The sequence below is a fragment of the Tetrao urogallus genome (assembly GCF_951394365.1).
Source record: "Tetrao urogallus genome assembly, chromosome: 1".
NCBI classification, from domain to species: Eukaryota; Metazoa; Chordata; class Aves; order Galliformes; family Phasianidae; genus Tetrao; species Tetrao urogallus.
In genome coordinates this window covers 75,645,954-75,665,642 of record NC_136813.1, presented here as the reverse complement: position 1 = coordinate 75,665,642, position 19,689 = coordinate 75,645,954, and the positions used below count along the sequence as shown (strand labels likewise).

Below are 19,689 nucleotides of genomic sequence, written 5' to 3'. Positions count from 1 at the left end.
GGCTGGCATCCCGTGCCACCGCCTGTAATTGGGTGGCAGAAGGCTCCGTTAGGGTTGGTGTGTCTGCTAGGCAACGCGGCTCGGAACTTCTTAAAATGCAGTGCTGTAAGCAAGTGTGGGGTTGATCACTGAGGGATGGAGCAAAATCTGTGTGGTGTAGTGCAAGAAATGATGGTTAGTGGTTTGTTTGTTTGTTTTAATTATTTGTTATTATTATTTCTTATCCTCAGGGCATTTTTTTCATTCTTAACTTCGCATTGTGACGCTGTAAGACCTCCCATGATTGTATACATCTGGCATCCTTAAAGCTGATTTTGATAATGACTTTCCGAACTCGCTGTGATTCACAGAATGGCCCAGGTTGGAAGGGACCTCAAGGATCATGAAGCTCCAACCCCCCCACCGCAGGCAGGGCCACCAACCTCCACATTTAGTACTAGACCAGGCTGCCCAGGGCCCCGTCCAACCTGGCCTTGAACACCTCCAGGGACGGGGCATCCACAACCTCTTCAGCAAGAACTCGCTTTGCAAAACGAGAGCAGAGAAAAGGCACGCTCTCATTGTTCATATCTTTAGAGTCATTCACATCTCTAGAGTCTAAGCGATTCTTATGCTATTAAAAAAAAAAACAAATGGAAAAAACACGCGAGGAAGATATGAGTAATATGAAAGTGAAATTTTTCTAGGAGATTCCAAATGGAAACAGTTTTATTAAAAACATTTTTAGCGTTGTTTCATTTCTCAAAGACATTTAGATGCATGAAAGGATAGGTGAATTCTTCATAGGTAGCACATTGTTGAGATTCCTCGTCTTTTATTTTAAAATTACTTTCATGCTTCCCGTATTAATCATTTGTATTTCGTGTTTGGCACTGCACAGCGTTGTTACTCCCTGGCTCTGTGTACAGACTGCAAGACGAGAGGCTGGGGAGCAGCACTGCGGAAAGGGATCTGGGGGTTCTGGCTGGTGACAAGTTGAATCTGAGCCAGCAGTGTGCCCTGGCAGCCAGTGGGGCCAACAGGACCCAGGGATGCACCAGGCCCAGCACTATCGCTTGGGAGGGGTTGTCCTGCTCTGCTCTGTGCTGTGTAGACTCACCTCCAGCACTGAGTGTGGATTTGGGTGCTACTATGTAAGAAGGACATAAACCTAGTAGGGAGTTGTCTGAAGGAGGGTTACGAATGTGTTAAAGTGTCTGGAGGGCAAAGTGTATGAGAGGAGCGGCTGAGGCCCCTATGTTTGCTCAGCCCAGAGCAGAGGAGCTGAGGGGAGGCCTGAGGGCGGCTGCAGCTCCTCACAGGGAGCGGAGGGGCAGCGCTGAGCTCTGCTCTGTGTGACAGCGACAGGGCCCGAGGGAACGGCGTGGAGCTGCGTCAGGGGAGGGCAGCTGGGGGTCAGGGAAAGGGGCTGCACCACAGCGCGGTGGGCACGGCCCTCAGTGCCGGAGTTCAGTGATCCTCCATGATCCTTGTGGGTCCCTTCCAACTTGGGGCGTACTATGGTTCTGTGATTTGATGATTCCAAGGCTCCGTATATACGTGTGTATTACACGTATGTATATTAAAGTTCATTGTATAACCTCAAGCTTTTTTACAGCATGTGCTCAAAGCCTTAGAAGAAATACGCGTTTATTGATGTTTTATGAGCTGTTTTGTGACATTAGAGTTGCAATATCTTCAAGTAAATTATTTTACGTTTGGGATGGACTTGTCAGGAGAACTGAGTGAATTAAAGTTGGTAGTTTCTGAAACATAAGAGGGGGGCAGGGCAGAGACAGCGCAACATGCTTAATCCCCTTCTGTAAATATTTGAGAATTGAAAAGGTGGTGTTTCATAGGTATGTGTGTGGGGGTTTGGTGTTTATTTTTAAGGCTTGTGTGTGGTTATGGAACTCCTCAGTCTCATTTGCGAGACCTTTGTGTGCTTATATATCACATTGCCCTGCTGAATGAAGTTGAAGGTCCAGCAGACAAAGTAGGAACAAGGCACGGTAGCTGCATGGGGAAGAGCTGCTTATTTAATTCAGAACATGTAAAGGTACAGCATGATTATAGAAAGCAGTGTTTAGCTGGCATCATCCCAAAACAGCTGAAGTTTTGCAGCGCCTTGTGTCGGTTGAGGCACACCTTCCAACCTCTGCAGTAAATGAACAGGGATCCTTGTTTTGGCTATGCTGGATCCGCTCATCTTTCAGTCATTTTCATGTGTTAGTTAGGGGTCCTATGTAACAGTAGAGCTATGGGAGTAAGCTGAAGCCTTCACCATAGTGCTTGTGTAAATTCCTGCTGATAGATAGACAGTTTCATCACCAAACTTCTGAATGGTTCGCTTAGTAGCTTGTTTGATGTATATATTTGTTTGTAGATTTGCTTCTCTTAATAGTTTCTCAAGGTATTTTTAAAACTTTCCCATTGACAGCAGGAAAGAGAGGATAGGCTGCTTTTGCTTGACTGTAGTCCCCATAGTTAGAGCTTTGTGTCCTTTGAGCCAGTTACGTTATTAGTACTCACAGACAACCGTTGTCTGCGTGGATTGACACAGCGGTTGAGAAAGATGCTGTGAAATACCGCAACTGCCTTGTACGCAACAGGGGAAAGTTGCATCAAGAGGAAATAGAAGAAAAAAAAAAAAACAGCACTGATTTTTCTGTACTAATTGCAACACCTTTTCCAGTTTTAACTTTTTCCTAATTCTTTTTTTCTCCTGTCCTAATTCTCCTTTGTCCCCTGCCTTCAAGTCTGCTCCTCTTTCCTCCTGAAAGCCCCTGCCTTGATATGTCTTTCCCCTCTACTTCTTTCCACATTGCACGTGTGCCACTTCCTCTTCCTCCCTCTCTTAGTGAAGCATCAATAGAGGGAGCACTCTGAGCACATTTCCTGCCTGTGGGGCCATGCAGACCTCCAGTCAGAGATGTTCCTGTGTCAAAACTTATGCTTAGTCCCACAGTACGTGTTGGAGGATGCTCTCTGCAAGGGGAAGCATGGGGAGTTCAGCTGGTGAACATCAACAGCTCTACAGTCCTGTGTCGAATGAAACATTTTTGAGTTGAGGTTAGTGAAATAGTGTAAATTGCACACAGACGGAGGTGGGTATGTCTGTGGTTGTTGACTTCTTGGACGAATTTGAAGTTCCCCCTACAAGGCATTGGGAATTTTGGAGCCTTTGAGCAAAACAGCTGTAAGACATTTCTAAATAGGAATGACACGTGTCATTCAGCAACATTATCCTCAAAAACGGTTGTACAGTTTCAGCTAGATACAAGAGAGAGTCATATGGGAGTTGGTTACCATGCTTTTCTTCACTTTGAGTGTTTTTTTTAAATTTAATTTGTTTTAATGAGATTATAAGCAGCTATAAAGTGGCTCATACAGGAAATCTCATGTGAAAACCTTTCTCGAAGTGTAAAAAGATCTCATTTCTCCTCCTCAGAGGGGATGTGAATCATCTTAGTTCTTTTGTTGTCAGTAGGTTCATTTCTGACAACACTTGTGTTAGAGGTGCTCAAGATCAGATTTCCAATTGTTTGGTATCCATATTTGTACAGCCTGTGAATATCTTTGAAGTCAGAGTTCGAGTGGAGTTTTCATAAACTGGTGAATGATTTTGGTAACCTGTATGAATTTTCATACAGAAGCGGCTGGCAGAAAGCTTTTTTCTTAGAAACCAAGAGATAATGGCTTTACATCAGAACTTTGTCAGAGCTGCCTTCTGCGTGGATCAAGACATGGATGTGAAACCAAGGAATAAAAAATCCGTATTTATGTGTGTGTATTCAGAATTCTGATTTTATAGTCTTCTTTTAGTGCTCCTCTTGCCCCTATCAAGTAGTTCATTTCTTGCAGTGTCCACTGTAATTGTTGCTCATATTAGCTGTTGCTTTTAGATCAGAGGGTGTGATAGAGAATGCTTAAAGTAGATACCATTTCTTGAAACAGGAGATTCTTGTTCCCCCTTTGTGATAGCAAAAGATGCATACGTTGAGAGTTATGTTAGAGCTGCATCTGAAAGACATCTTTCCTGGTCTGCTTATAAAGAAATGTGTATCAACATCACAGCACTTCCTTGACAAGCAACGTTATTTTGGTATTAAGCTGAGTGCATATATATTTCTGTTTAAACTGCTATTAATACAACATAAGCTTAGGTTGGATATCAGGAAACACTTCTTTACAGAAAGGGCTGTTAAGCAGTGGAATAGGCTCCCCAGGGAGGTGTTTGAGTCGCCATCCCTGGGTGTGTTTAAAAACCGTTTGGATGTGGTGCTCAGGGACATGATTTAGCAGAGGGTTGTTAGTTAGGGTAGGATGGTTAGGGTGTGGTTGGACTTGATGATCTTTAAGGTTTTTTCCAACCTGAATGATTCTATGATTCTATATACAGTTTAATGTTACTCAGATTTCTTCTTTTATAATTGCTATTCACTGGATGTTACAGGGCTTTGTTTTGAGAATGCTGCTCGTCATTATCAGAGTTGGTGTAGGAAATCAGCATTGACCTTGTGGATAATGCATTGACTCCTTTCACATTGAAGGGGAAAGGATGTGTGCGCTGGGAGAGGAAAAGGAGTGCTGGGTAGTTTGTAATGAGCAGCTGAAATTCCAGGTCTGAAATGGTAGAGGTCACTGAAGTGCTGAAAGCAGGTCATCCCTGATGGGATCAAAGGAAAGAAAACAGCCACATAGATTGTATCAGTTGTTTCTCTCTGAAACTGCTGTTTCAGAGCAAACTCATCAAAATGCTGATAGATTTATTTGTGTGGTTCCTATCTTTGTGTTTTGGTTTGGTTTTAAATCACAGAATACAAAATCCTGGACCAAAGAATGTATGTTTTTCCTGGGTGCAAAAACAGGAGGTAGCTGTAAGGTGTATCTATGTTCATGCACTGAGAAATGGTGGAAGAATATATTAGGGGGAGGGGAGCGGGAGAGGAGGTGAGTATCAAGATTCTGTAATTCAGCTAATGTAAAAATAATTGCTGCCTGTCTGCTTCACATAGAGGGGACGCACAAGGAGAGCTTTAAGTCCTTGTGTTTGTGAGAATATGCAGTACTGCAGTTCGGTAGCCATGGATCATGTTAGAAAATTGAGTTGACTTTTTCCCCCCTTTTTCTGATTGCTAAATGGGAAGCATCAATAGTAACCAAATCTTGTGAGTACAGCGGTGATGCCTACTTAAAAGTTGTGTGGCAAGGTGACTGCTGTGATGTCTCAGCTATGCTTTGTTCCTAACTTAACTTTGCCTTAGGGGAGGGAGTGTCCTGGATGATGAGGGACAGTGGAGAAAAAGATGTCTTTGTTCTCACTGCAGCCTGTATTCCAATGTGAGCATCACTTTGCTTTTGTTTTAGGGTAAGGGTTTGTCTAGAGTTGTGCATCACAAATTACATCTGTTCCAAAAAAAGGGTGATGCAATCTAGAAAACTGAACACTTCTGTGAGGATCAGATCCCAAGCCTCTAATTAATCTGTAGTTTCAATGTAGAGATGCATTCTGAGCTCTGCTATTGAATTTCATTAGAAATATTGGAGAGGAGGGAAGAGCTGCTTTTTCTTTATTTCCTCTTTGGTTCTTCATCCCGCACAGCTAAATTGCTTTTGATGATTAAAGGTAGCTCACACCAAAACCAATTGTTCCAATTGTCTGTTCAGTTGCATGGAGACCAAAGTCAGCATTGGTGTGCAACCACCTCGGGAGTGAACACTTGTTCAAAAACCTCAGTGTGGGTTGGTTGTGTGTGTTACAAATCAAGGCTCGACTTGATCTGTAAATATTTAATTAGCTTTCGATAGCCACGTGTCGAAAAGCTAAGTACTCTGTGTCTCATAAGGAATGCATAATAAGTGAATGAGTGACCCGACTTCTCTAAAAACAATCAGGAAAATAAAAATCCCTGTAATACACTGTGTCCTCTTCTTGCAGTTTCCAGGAAATTGCTTGTTAATTTACAGAGCAACATGTTCGTGCTTGTTTTCAATAATGAGATCTCCACATAAACACACACAGAAATAATACCAGATAATACCAGGATGTTTTCCTGTGTTTGTTTTTTTTTTTTTTTTTTTTTTTTGTGAGAAGGTCTTGGAGGTCAGTGCAATTGCTGTTGCCGTTCCATGCTAAATCAGCTAACTGGTATCAGCCCAAGTCACTGCGTGTGTAGCACCGTCTTTCCACGTGGCGACGTTTATAGAAGTGTTAGTGAAAGGTAGCAGGAGTGTAAGGGTATTAATATCTACATCCAGAGTTTTTCATTTTTGAGCCAGATGTGAAACTATTCATGGAAAAGCCCCCTCTCACGTTTAAGTCAAATATGTCATCTGTCTGTGGTTGCTGATTCATCCTCACCACTGGCAAGAAGCATTTTTAATGCTCTGGTATCTTGGCAGAGTGGATTTTTTTGTCTCTCTGTGATACGCTTCTGCAGCACTGAGAATTTGCTATCCTTGTGACAGAAAACTGAGTAGCAGTGAAACAGCTTAATTTTTCACTGTTTTTCTCATTACTGCTGTTCTTTCTGTGATGTCTCCCTGAGGACTTACGGAGTTGTGAATGCTCATCTATCTGTTTCCCACTGTAAGTGGTCACACCAGTAATTCCAAAGTCAGAACAATGCCTTTCGTTTGGAATTTCATTATGACAATATTTTAAAAACTTTCTGTTACCAAATTCAGATTTACATGTAAATGCTGTTCGGCTTTATGTTTCCAAATGTAAGGATTAGTGACTTGTTTTCTAGGGTGCCAATTTATAAACTTATGAACTGAAAATTTATAACTTATATAATATATATAACTTATATTATTATTATATAATATATATATTATATATTATATTATATATAACTTATATTATTATTATATTATATATATATTATATTATATATATATTATATATAATATATATATATATTATATAACTTATATTATAACTTATGAAATGAAAATTTATAAACTTAAAACCAATTTATTTATAAATAAATAATTTGGATATTTTATGTATGAGGATTGATTACCTAGATACTTTTCCAGGCTTGGTGCCTCCAGCACAAGAAAGATCCAGAACTCTAGGAAGGCCCAGAAGAGGGCCACTGGGATGATCAGAGGGCTGCAGCAGCTCTCCTATGAAGAAAGGTTGAGGGAACTGGGATTGTTTAGCTTAGAGAAGAGAAGGCTCATTGTGGCCTTCTTGTACTTGAAGGGAGCATATAAACAGGAGGGGGATTGGCTGTTTACGAGGGTGGATTGTGATAGGACAAGGGGGAATGGTTTTAAACTGAGACAAGGAGATTTAGGTTAGATGTTAGGAGGAAGTTTTTCACACAGAGGGTGGTGACGCACTGGAACAGGTTGCCCAAGGAGGTTGTGGATGCCCCCTCCCTGGAGGCATTCAAGGCCAGGCTGGATGTGGCTCTGGGCAGCCTGGTCTGGTGGTTGGCGACCCTGCACACAGCAGGGGGGTTGAAGCTGGATGATCATTGTGGTCCTTTTCGACCCAGGCCATTCTATGATTTTTCTGTTATTTCTTGTGAATTTGCCCTTGCTGTCATCAGTGGTTTTATGGAACAATATCACGTCAGGACCCTTCACTCTAGGCAACACCATGCTGACTTCCTGATAATCTAGGTGCTGTGTTTCAGCTAAATTGCAGAATCTGCGGTGTGTTGGATAGAAATATCCAGCTTCCCTATTTACACAGGGAAAAACAACAACTACCCCTCCCTCTGCAAAATGAAAATAGAGCCGTCATTCTACCTACCCCCAAAAAAACTTTTGGTTCAAGGAAACCAAGACTTGCTAACGCTTGTTGAAAGCACTGGCTCAGCAGTTCAGAAGTTTTGCTTCCTTATGCATGTATTTTCAGTTTGGTTGTAGGAACGAAGAGGTTGATCAGTGAGTCTCAAAATTTAGAGTTGGCTCATTTTCATCAGTGTAATTTCCGTATGAAAGTGTTTAACTGGCTTTGACTAGTGGAGTTCAATGACTTTATGCATGTGTTTTGTTGTGTTTGTTTAATGAAATGGGTAACATGCAACTTTGATCACATTGCTGCATTCTGAATGATTTACTACCTTGACTCAATCATATAATTAGTTCAGTCATTCATTTTAATTTGGTAATAGATTAGCTTTTTATTTCATAGCTTATTGCTGTATTCTTAATACTGGAACAGTGCTCTATGTAGTTATTTCTTTGGTGACTTTAACAGCAATTTTTCAGATGACAAAGGACTAAAACTTTGGGGCTTGATTGGGTATTAACTAGGTAGCTTAGACATTTTATTAGCTCCTCAGTTGCTTTCCTGGCTTTGCACCAATTGGAAACTCCTGTTGGTTATATTGAGTCAAGTTTAGCTGTCCATACAGATCTGCTCTGACTTCATAGGAGCAACATGTATTTAACAGAGGGATTTTTGAGTAAAGCTCTTTCAGGATAGTTAATGGTTATTTTACTTTTGGGAAGCCTTAGTAAAGCAGACGAAGGCTCCTTCTGTGTTTTCCTCCTTGCTTAACGTGCTGCTGGAGGATTATATTTGCTCCTTGTGTGATAAAAAAGAAAAGCAGTACTGTCCAACAGCCAAGTGATTTGTAGGACTAAGATCAGCTCTTTCAAATGCATGAAGCAACTCTTAAAATAGGAGAGAAATCTTCATGCTGCCTTCTTTTCTTAGAATTGTTAATATTCATCTGCCTGCACAGCTGTTCTTTGTAGCCACTCTTCTGGCAAAGATCTCCTGTGAAATGGGAAATATCTTTGTTTTCTTTGAAACTTTGTTACTCCCTTCTAACTATTGATAATTTCATTCATCAAAGACCTTTATTAGCTTGTGTTTAAAACCCCTGAACTGCATTTGCCAGTTTTACTCTGGCCACTGAGGTCAACTTGAGTGGTGTTTTCTTTTGTCACCTCCTCCTGCATTTTGGAATTGCTTGCTTTGATTAAATGAAGCGTGCTACTTATTTTAAAGACTACATTGTGTGTGTGTGTGTGTGTGTGTGTGTGTGTGTGTGTGTGTAGCACCTGTCAATTAGCTTTTGATTCGCTGACATCTCAGTTGGCTGACTGTGGTTCGTGAAGGTTACAGTAAGTGGTTAACAGAGATGCCATCTAGTTCATGATCAACCACCCCTGACAGTTCAGAGTTGTATGTGCTGACCCTGCCTGTGTGAGATCTCTTAAAGCGTATGCATTCAAGTGTTTTTTGCACAAGAAATTAGCCTGCTTCTTCCTGTGCATTTCTCATTCCTTCACCTCATTCTATCAGAAAGCAGTTTCTCTTCCTGTCACCTACAGAAGTGCATTTATGCTTCTTTTCCCTCGTGAAAATTTTTAATATGTATTTTAATCTGCATCAGCGATTCCCACCTATTTTTCAGGAAGATGCACTTCACCCATTCTTTTCAGGTAGCTGGTGCTACATCATCTTATCTTTTCAGTTGCTCTTCCTTCAAATTCATCTTTCCTTCTCTTTCATTTGTCCTTCAAGCCTGCTACTTTTTCCTTTCTTTAGGAAACTTTATACTTCACTTGTAGTCTTAAAACTCACTATATTGAGATGTAAAGACCTATAGAATTCTGATGACAACCCATTTGTGGGTGCTCCTTTAATTATTTCCTCAGAATTAGAGAGACAAGAAGCCTTCAGTTAGTTTCCTACGAATACCGTATTAGGAAGGAGAGGCACTGGATATCATTTAGAGGCTGTTGCTTTAGTTCACTGGCTTTCTTACCCTGGAAGGTAAATGCTGTGATTTCTGTTGCACTCCGTGTTTTCCTAGTTGCCTTTCTGGTACTGTCTGATCCAGAAACTGACGAGAGACTGGTGCCTTTGTGATGTGTGAAGAACACATTGTAGAAATTGGCAAAGCCAAGCGCTGAATTTCTGTTGTTTCTGCATTTGGAGAACTTAAAAGCAGGATGTTGCTGTTTAAAGTAGAATTTCAGTTCCTGTCTGTTTGAGTCTGGCAACACCTTGCTATAAAACCAAAAGCAGGGGTTGATGTGGATGCTGCCTTACTGGGCAGAGATCCTAAATGCAAGAGATGCCCTTTCCTGCTCTAGTTTTTTTGAAAATTGGTTTTAGCACCTGATTTCTTTAGCTCCAAGAGCTTGGATCATTGAAAACCAAGGGGGTCACTAGATATTGTTTGAATGGATGGAGCCCAGGAATGTTTGTCATAGAGGCAGCAGCTGTAAAAGAGGTGATCAGGGTAGGTAACATTGAGCAATAGTCCTCTCTGTCTGCTTTCACGCCCTGCTTTCAGTCAAAACAGTGTTAGCACACTCTGGTTGCTGCTGAGTGATGGGAGCAGGGCTGGGCTGGGAAAGACTCAGCCAGGCAGAGCAGCCACCACGATGGGGCAGGGAGTGGGGAGGGGACAGAACAGTGCCTGAATGAGGCTGGGGGTCGTTCTGTACCACATTGCACCGTGTGCAGGGCCATAATGCTGTGGGCAGTTGGCTGTGGATGGACACTGCTCAGGGATTATGGGGCATTGGCCAGTGGTGATGAGACCTCATGCTGGCAGGCGTCATGATGGTGCTGGGCATCAGTTGGTGGGTGGCTAGAGATTGCAGTGCAGCCATACATATTGTAATTGTTGCATTTTTGTTCCTTGCTTTCTCTTCAGTTAGTAAATAGTTTTTATCCCAACCTATGAGTTCTGTTCTGTTTCCAGTTCTCTTCCTCATTCCATTTTGGAGAGGCGGAGTGAGCAAACAGCTGTGTGGTGCTGAGCTGCTGCCAAGTTATGCCCCGACACCTTATTCTCTCAGTGGTGTGGTTTTAATCTGCATGCTGCCTTCTGGATACTATAGAAAGATTCTGCACCAGTATTCAAGGAGGTTCTGCTCATCTTGAGTAGCATCTGTCTTACTGTAGCTTTCTTGACAGCATGCTTTGTGCTGTTCCAGACAGTACCAGTGCTGGTAACTGGTGTTGGATGGGAGGAGGAAGAGGCTGCCAGAAGAACAGCTGCTTGTAAAACAATAGGGTCCATTGCTTCTCTTGTTTACTTGGGTTCCATAGAGTTCCATGCTGCTGCTTTCTCTGCTGTGCTCCTGCATTCTCACTGTAGCAATGGGTTCTTCCACCTAAATGCTGACTATTGTTTGTGTTTTCAGTTCATACTCAGCCCCGCTGGGCATTCTCATTCAACCAGCACACTGTGGTTTAAATTCCCTGTTGAAGCAATGCTATCATCAGGTCACAAGCAGTTGTTGCTTGCAATTAAAGTGTGTGACAAGCTTTCAGATGTACTTGTTCAGTCTGCATCAGTTTTTGCTTTCAGGATTGTTTTTCCTGGAATGATTCACCTTCTTCTAAATCCACAGAGTTTCTGTAAAAGAAAATGAAAAAAGCAATTGTTAATGGAAGTGCTTTCTCACTCAGGCATATTGATGCATGGGATTTTAAAAGGCATCCTGAGAACAAGACGGGGAAGTTAATGGTTGTGATCTGGGAATGTGTTTATTCATAAGAGCTAAAGAACTAAACTAAGTTAGTTTGTGATTTCTGCATACTGTGGGAAAGAACAAATTACCTGCAGGTACTGATGTGAGCTGAGAGAACAGGCATTAAAGGAGCCTTCTCCTGAATTGCATCCTGAATTCTGAAATTTGAGAGATTTTTAGTGGGAAAAGTCAACACATGATACGATCTGATAGAATAGTTATCTTTCAGAAAACCCTTGGGCAGATCAATCTAAACATGCTTATATACAATAATTTCTATTTCTAGAGCAGCATTTCTTTTTTTTTTTCAACACTTCTACACTTACTGGAGTTTTGAAGGAGAACAAAAGAATTTGATGCAGAAAGACAGATTGATAAGGATTGTGGACACCAGCCTTCTTTATTAATCAAGAAAAAATATTGGTGGGTGGTGAAGAAGTCATTTTAATCAAATGCGTTCTTCAAAATGCCTTTTGTTGTTGCTCATGTAATTGTTCAATTTGATCATGTAATTCAATTTTTTAATAAAACATTAAGTGTTTTGGTCTGTTTCAGTATAATACAAAGGCCAGTGGAGATGATGTAGTGCTAGCATGCAAATCTTGTATTGGACCATAGGAGTGAAATGCAGATTACCTGTGGTCTTAGCTCATGTGCTTGTGACTGTGAACCTCAGCACATACATACCTTTCGTAGCTCTTAGAACACCTGACAATCTTGTCTATGGAAGCATTACGGAAAGTGTCCTTTCATTTGGCTTACGGAGTATGAAACTATTGAGAAATTGCACACGGAGGCCAATCTTTCTCTGAATGCTAAGTTCTGTAGATTGTATAGAACTTAGCGTAGATGTAGAAGAGGGCTAAAGGGTAAAAAGCTTCTGATTATTTCTCTGCTACATCAAATCCAAGTCCTTACTGTTGTACAGCACATCTGTTTGTGACAGTTTGTAATATATCAGTTAAAATGTCACTGATTAGCAATCTTACTATTTTACAGATCTTATCACAAGAGCTGCTGCTGGATTAAATATTTTGCAACTGCTGTCATAAGAATAGTAGAATTCCATAGAACTGAACTAGAACCTCATACTTTCAAATTTATTTTAAGACATAATGCTTGTCTGCAGCTGGCATTACATAGTGAAGGGCTGTAACATGCTCCAAGGATTTGGACTATATCAACTGTTGCTGCTAGGAAGCCCTGCCTGCAAAAACTGTCACCTCCAGCAACAAGAATACCACAACAGGATGTATCTATGCACCATATTACAGGCTGATTACTTAATTTAAACCCATCCTTATCAGTATTTCAAGAAAATGTAGCTAAGGTGCAGAGGAATATGTTGTTTTCTCTCTATCCTCACTGTAAAGGGTTTCTGCTTTTGGCAAAGATGGATGATGGCATTAGTCTTCTATAGTGAAATCTTCCAAGCTCAAATGATCTCATGTTCATGATTACACACATGCTTCTAGTCTGGTTTTAATGAGGCTGGGCGAATATTGCTGTTCTAGAAGGTATGAAATTTCAACAAATGAAATTTACGTAGTACACGATATGAAGACTGAACAAATTGCTGATTACCACCTCCTCTCTCTCCTCTTCCTGGGTGTCAGATGATGCCACATCATATCACTGAAAAGATAATTTTCCCCTACCTTCTGAAGAACTACTTTGATTTGATTTGACCTTCCACCTCAGTACTTGTATGTCAGCATCTACAGATATGATCCAGGCAACTACAGGATCGGAACCAAGTGGCAGTGTTACTGGGTTAGTATTTCTGAGTAATCCTAAATAGCAGTTATGTTCATGGCATCAGTTTTTCAACCCTGTTTCCTTTTTATGTCGATGCATTCATTCAGTGACAATTCTCCTGAATTTAGCTGAATGGTAATTTTATATATAGTTCTAGCTATATTTAGCTGTAAGTAGAGTAATCTTTCCTCTTGTTGTTCTGAAGAAGTAAATAATATCCTTCCTAACTTCTCAATTATCTGGGAAATGTGATTTAGACACCATGAGTAGCATTACTAACGAGTTTTTACAAATACATATAATTTCAGTTAAATAGGAGTAATTTGTCTTAGTTTGCATAGCTTAACGCGCACAATCCTCCTCTCATCTCCTATTGATCCCAGCAATGGGTGTAATCCTTTACAGACTTCGGATTTTCTTCTTATTGATATTGGAGGAGCCAGGAACTCATGTTAAGGTGATGATGTTGAATGTGTCTCTGAATGTAATCAATCTTCCATTTGTTCTGGATGGCTTGTTTTGCTCATTAGTATGTGAGGTAAATGATGATGTTAAAATGAGTCCATCAACTTTCAGGACAATTTTTCTTCTAAGAAGCACTGTATTCCTTCAGTTGGAGGTTAACGCAATCAATTACAATCTTGGTGACCACGTGAATCATCAAAGTAAGCTTGTGGGTAAATGCCGAATACTGGGAGCATCTGCTGTGTTTGGGAAGTCCTGTGGTTGATGGAAGCAAGGAACTGAAAGTATAGGGGTGACAATCTGATTCTAGCAGTTTGCTGCCCAAGACAGTTGTGGAAGTTGTTGAGCAGTGTAGGAAAAGATAAATTAATTCATGGAATATTGACACTTTCCAGATGGACACCGATGTGAAAGTCAAAAACATTCTGTGCAGTCTCTCTCTCAAAACTGTTATGGAGACTTGGTCCATATAAATCTAACACCTATTGTTAGATTTACCCAGGAATATTAGGGAGCCTTTGGGAGCACAGATGTGACTGCTGCAGTTTAGAACTCCTGCAATGATCAGTTCTTTCTTCGCTTGCACCTTGCACATGAATGGCTCATGATGATCAGATGTACTTTGGCATATTTGTTTGAAAGTTTCGTGTCTTTATAGGAAAGTGGCAATAATAAATGCAGTGAGACATAACTATTATGATAAACCTAAAAAAAAACCAACAAAAAAACCAACAGAATGAATTCATAATGTTGATTAGAAGTACCTTGTCTGAAATTGTTTAGTTCAGAACTGCTATGAAATGAATGCTTTATTTGGAAACTCACTGCAGACATACATAAATACTAAAATACTGACTTATTATGGTTCTTCATCTTGTAACTGTAAATTAATTCAGTGATGAATTGTGGTTATACCGAATGCCTTAACGCCATAATATAATGTGCTGCTGAGTAAATTCCATGAGAATAACATAGTGTTTGTTTTTTCTTAGAAACTGGAACCAAGCATACTAATCCTTCTTTGACAAACAAAAAACTAGGAAAACTCTTTTCCTGGAGGGATAGCTAGGCCTTTATGTAAGCTGGAGAGGCTTCAGCTCTGCTGCTGCCCAGACAAGTCTCCTCAGGACAGCCCTAAGCAGGAGTGTACACACTTTCCTCCAAATTAGATTTTGCTCGGGATTCTCTGCACCACTCCTCAATGTAAGGCAGAGGGGTTTCAAGCAGGGCCAGTAACAAGCTGTTTACTCCATAAGTGCAGGCATTGGGGTGCAGCATGGTTCTGTGAGAGGACATACTTTTGTCTTCTTACAGTGGCCTGTGCTCAGGTGGCTCTTTGGAACGCTTCTGTGTGAGCACATATGTGGGCATGTTGGTTTCACAGCGGAGCTTCCCTCAGATGCACTCCGTCTGTTCTAACCGCTCTGTGGCTGGCTACTGTGTTTCTGCTGCCAGAATGTGTGAGGGGTGTTTGTGGCCTGCAGGAGGGGACTGGGACAGGTGCTTCCCCTGGCATTGCTGTGAAGGCATTGCCAGGTGGCTGAACTAATAGCCAGCAGGATTAGCTTTTGGGCAGGGAACCAGGAGGAGGCTGCTGAGGAAGCTGGTTAATTCCTCTGTCCTGCAAGCTAGAGAAAAGCGCCGCTGATGACTGTGACATAAAAAGATTTGCATGCTGTGTGACTTACATGGCTCCCTCCTGTGATTGCTCTGCTCTTTGTGACCGAGTGATTGAGTGAAGGTAGCATTTTAGGACCATGACCTTTAGCTCCTCCTCGATGTTTTCAAAGGGTAAATATGAAAATATAATGTAAACTGAAAGCTGTTGCCTTAGAGGAATTGCAGTATATCAGGTAGCGTGGATTTAACTTCTTGAAGACGGAATTCCTCTCCCTCAAGCTTTTTCTTTTTTTTTTTCCATGAAGCTGACTCCTTGCAAATACTTTCAGCACTGAATTATTCCAGTTGCAAAAGAAAGAAAATGAACGAAGTCTGGAACTAATTTCTCAAGAAAATTATGTTTCTTTAATGATTACTTGAAGTGCAGCAGATACGAAATGTTAATTTTTTCTGCCACAGATGTGATGGAAAACTGAGAGCTCAAGCTTTATTAAAAATCCCAGTTGCCACCTGCATTTAAAATATAAACTTAATGGTATATTGGTATTATTGTTTAGTTGTTCTTTACACACATTTCACAGGTAGCAAGTGGGAGCAGGTGTTTCTGTCTTGCCAGAGTGTTGCCTAAAAGGGAGGCAGGGGCTCTTTTGGCTAGAACGATAATGTGCAAAAATATTGAGAGTTGAGTCTTTACAAACTACAGGGTTTTTTTTTCTGAAGTAGGAGAGCCATATACTGACATGTTTTCCATCCCAGATACTAACAAATATTGAGTAGCAATCATCCCTATTTGTCAAGAAGTTATAGCATGATGCCTGTAGTGGCTGTAATGGTTTGGGGTAGGAAGGACTCTTGGAGCCCATATGAGCGTTCTGTGGCCGTACCAGTGCACTCCCATTTAATCCATGCTGCACCCTCTGTAATAAAACCTGCCTCCTCCTCCCTTGGACACCTTTGTACCACAGCATCCTACATTTGATTGGCCTGCCAACTGCTTGCTGTTCCCAGAGTCCAGAAAGCAACGGCTTTGTCGATCGCATTTGATCTTCAGGCCATCTGGCTCTCCAGGCATGGGCTAGGAGAACAACGCTACTGAGTGTAGTGTAGTTTGTTTGTTTGTTTTTCCACTTGAGCTCTAGATATAAGTCATCCTTTGTCATTCGGTCTACAGTTTCCCTACTAATGTTTCCTAATATATTAATACGAGGTTTGTTGCAACTTGTATATCAAAAAGACGTTTTGTTTCTAAAGTATGCCTACAAACACAAAAGCGTGCTATTTTAACCAGCTCGTACTGAGGTTTATCAAACAGAGCAGCATGTTTGAAGGAAGACCTTGTTTACTAAGTTTTGAGGCAGATGGAATTTGATGGCCAGATTGTAACTGGTTATGAAATGTGTTTATAATGAAAATGTTGATAAACTATTAAGTATTTGTTACCAAATGAATCTTTGTGACTGCTTTATGACAGAAATGGCATATAACAGAAGAGAAACACATTTTTGATTAGTAGTTTTTGATAATCTGTTTACTGTAGGTGGTAGAGAACTTGAAGCTTTCTGTAGTCGCTGAGACCTTCCCATAGAGGCTTATGCAGTGTGGTGTAACAGTGAGGTTGTGGTAGGATGCCTGTTCACGCTGTTAATCTTTGTTACTTATGAACAGTTAGGTTTATGCAAAAAAGAAAAGCACTGTTGCACTGTCTTCTGAAGAAATGTCATTGGAACGCTAATTTAAAACTTCAGTATGCAATACTTTCAGTTTTTTGGTGCTTTCCTTTTTTTTTTTTTTTGTAAACTTGTAGGAGATAAACTCTTAACTCTTTGACTGCTGTGTACACTGCTGTGTACACTAGGATTAAGGTCTGCAATCATGTGTGAAACCATGCTGCTGCAGAATGTGGTGCTGCCATATGGATGCTGTTACTTGGGTGGAAGTATGCCAAAGACATTAATAACATTTCCATTGTGCCTACACACTTCAGATAAGAGCAGGAGCTGATTTAATAATGTAGTTTCTGTTGCACAGTAGCAAATCGCTGTTTCTTTTCTAGATTCATTTTTTGCTAGGAAAGCCACTGTACAGTAATTGAAAATAGCATAAACGGAGACATTCATCTCTTCAAATTTTGGTGGCATGCTTAAAAAAATGTTCTGACTAATTCAGTTTGAAGAGGTTAGATTTTACCAAAGAAACAAACGAGTAGTGGAAAAACTTTCGTAACGATCAACCAAATAATTCCATGTGCATATAGGACTAATTCAGGGGACAAAAGGTGGGAATAGTTAACCTTTATCAACAGTTTTTCCAGATATGCATTCTTTTAAAAATGTGACTGAAAGGTTCCATTTCAATTTCTGCTTCATAACATTTCATATTTCAATTTTATTATTTTAAGCCCAAACCACTAAGCGTTAAATTAAATATATATATAAATCTTTGTCCCTGACATTGCAGTAATGAGTTGGACTGTGGCAGTTTCCAGCAGAGCTGGTAATAGCTAGTTTTGACTTTATTTCATGAGTTTTGCTATTACAATCTGCAATGATGGTAATACAATGTTAGGAATAGCTGATTTTATTGGTGTAAGGATGAGCATTCCCCTTTCAGATCAAAATAACTTGAATAGCTCTTCATTTTGGATTTCATACTTGGATTTCTAAATAATTCTTAAACTGAAAAATGCCTTCTTCCTATAGAAAAGGTCTTACAGCTTGAGTTTGTAAGTTGAGACAGATTTGTCTTTCAGGCATTTTTAAGAAAACTGCACCATAAAGAGAGGCAAGATCTGCCTGCTCCAATTTTGCTTTCTTTTGCTTTTTGGCTTAAAAGGGATTTTTTTTGGCTGTTAATGTAACAAGCTGTTTACCTTGGCAGAGCCATGCCTACGACCAGCCTTTGTTGATTAACAAACAAAACTAGTTTGAGCTCACTGTCCATGGAGTGTTTTCTCACATCATAAATCACTGTGCAAACCAGGGCACTTAGTTAGCCCTGTTCCTGAGGAGAAGTCTAGCTCAGCACTTCAGCAATGAGGTATGATTTACTTGCAGATGCAAAACTGAGATCCGCTTAGCATGCCCGGATCAGTATTGCCTCCAATATCAATCCAGCTTCTGTAAAGACAAAATTCCTCATCAAGAGAAACAAAAAAGACTAAATTTGACTGGCAGGCAGGATGAATGTTTCAAATCTCAGTTTGAGAAGATGGCATGGTTTAATACATTTTAGAAAGTGAACATGATTTAAAAACTGCAATTTTATGGGGCTGTGAATTATGAAACACTTTTAGGCTTTCATATGCTCTTCAGTAGTGTTTTGAATGAGAAGTTTGAGTACCTTCCCACCAGTTTGCCGCAGTCTGCACATTTGCTAGGTGTACTCTTTAACCCCTCTTTCCAAACTGTGCACTTGGTTTTCTTATAGAGTTTATAAACATCTTAATTGTGTGGTCCATTCTTGGTGACTTGTATGTTTCTGTTGGTTTACACACACTTATGTTACAGTAATCAAATCCTTTGAGAAGAGACAGCATTTAAAAATATTTATATAAATTTCTCAATAAGTTGAAAAAATTGTAGACAGAGAAGAGCCTGTGCAGTAAAGAGGTTTTTTGTTTGTTTAATTAAACTTCTAATAAAACAAAAGTGGCTGAACAGCTGTCTGCTTAAGATTTAGTGCAAGGCAGGCAGACTTCAAGAAGATAACTCCACTGCTTGGAGAATGGGAGAGTTGCTTGCCTTCCTTCATTCAGTATGTCTTGTTGAAGTCTGAATGTTGAGAAGTGTTTGAAGAATCAGTAGTCCGAGCCAGCCTGATGCTTGCTTTTTTCCCGCCTCATCATTACAGCTCTCTGACCACCGCTGGGTTGTGCTAACTGCAATGGTTAGCTCAACAGATTCTCTAGTTAGTGTAGCAGTTTGCATGGAAGACATCCAGAAACTCTACCAGAGATGGTGTGAAATGCCTCAGCGGTTGTGATGAGATGCTGCAGGACAGCTAGTTGGGTTTTAATAATGGTTTGGATGGTTGAGCTCAAAGGGTTGGGCTTTTCAGACCTTCTCCAAGTCTTTGAGACCGTAAGAGTCCAAACATCCAATGTTCCTTAATGAGAGGCCAGCAGAATCTGTGCCTGCTGGGGACTCCCAGGATGGCAAGTCTGGAAGCTGGAAGTTTATAGTTTCTTGCTACTGTTGTACTTTAGGATGTGCAATTGCAGAGTAGTTTCAGTGCTCTTGTAGTTGATAAGAGGACTGGGTGCTCAGTCCAAAAAGTCACACAAGCTGGCTAAACCCGAGCCTCAAGGAGAAAGTGGCAAGTGAAACTAGTAGGATAGTAGTAGATAGTAGATAGCAGTAGGGAGTAGGGAGAGTAGTAGGGAGATAGTAGTGGGCTCCC

General features: G+C 40.6%; 1 protein-coding gene across 2 annotated transcripts in view; it reads left to right on the top strand.

Moving 5' to 3' along the window:
- SH3KBP1 (SH3 domain containing kinase binding protein 1) overlaps positions 1–19,689 on the top strand; it is a gene marked incomplete at both ends in the record, with an annotated part of 217,316 nt that overhangs the window by 499 nt on the left and 197,128 nt on the right. The window lies entirely within an intron of this gene.